Consider the following 645-nt stretch of genomic DNA (forward strand, 5'->3'; position numbering starts at 1 on the left):
AGATATAAGTACAAAATAAATAAAACATATAAAATAGAAGTACGGTTAAAAAAATATACTTATTGAATGAAAATACAAATAAATTTTTATATTGAATATAAATACAAACGAGTCTTTATATTTCTCGTCAATTGTCGAATTCATTTATTTGATATTCTTTTTTTTATCACTGGACTTTGAATCAAAGAATAAACACAACAAAACCTATCCAAAAAAATTATCATATTCCTATCAAATTGAAAAATATCCTGATACAAAAATTTTAGAAAAACACAAAAAATAACTTAAAAGATATTGAAAGCAGAGAACGTAAAAACAAGAGTTGAAAATTAAGAAAAGGTGAATATAATAAAGAAAACTAGAACTCAAATTTTACACCGTTTAATATTTAAATTTAGTTTACAAAAATAAAATAGTAGAAATTTTTATGCACAACAAAAAATTTTTAAAAGAGCTCTTTTACCTTTAAATCGAATTAAGAGAATGGAAAAACGAGTGGAAGAGAAATAATGAGTAGACAACTAATAGAAAACGTGAGTTGGCAATGCGAAGAGTAAAGACTGGTTTTAGAATTTAAATTTAACATCATAGATCAAGAATTCTTAATTAAAAATATCATATTATAGACTGGAAATTTTTCAAAAT

The 645-nt window shown here is 22.3% G+C and overlaps 1 protein-coding gene across 1 annotated transcript in view; it reads right to left on the reverse strand.

Annotated features, from left to right (window-relative positions):
• The window catches only part of LOC107611809 (kiwellin), a gene marked incomplete in the record, with an annotated part of 6,018 nt that overhangs the window by 2,036 nt on the left and 3,337 nt on the right, over positions 1-645 (reverse strand).

Source organism: Arachis ipaensis, chromosome B08 (genome assembly GCF_000816755.2).
Source record: "Arachis ipaensis cultivar K30076 chromosome B08, Araip1.1, whole genome shotgun sequence".
Taxonomy (NCBI): domain Eukaryota; kingdom Viridiplantae; phylum Streptophyta; class Magnoliopsida; order Fabales; family Fabaceae; genus Arachis; species Arachis ipaensis.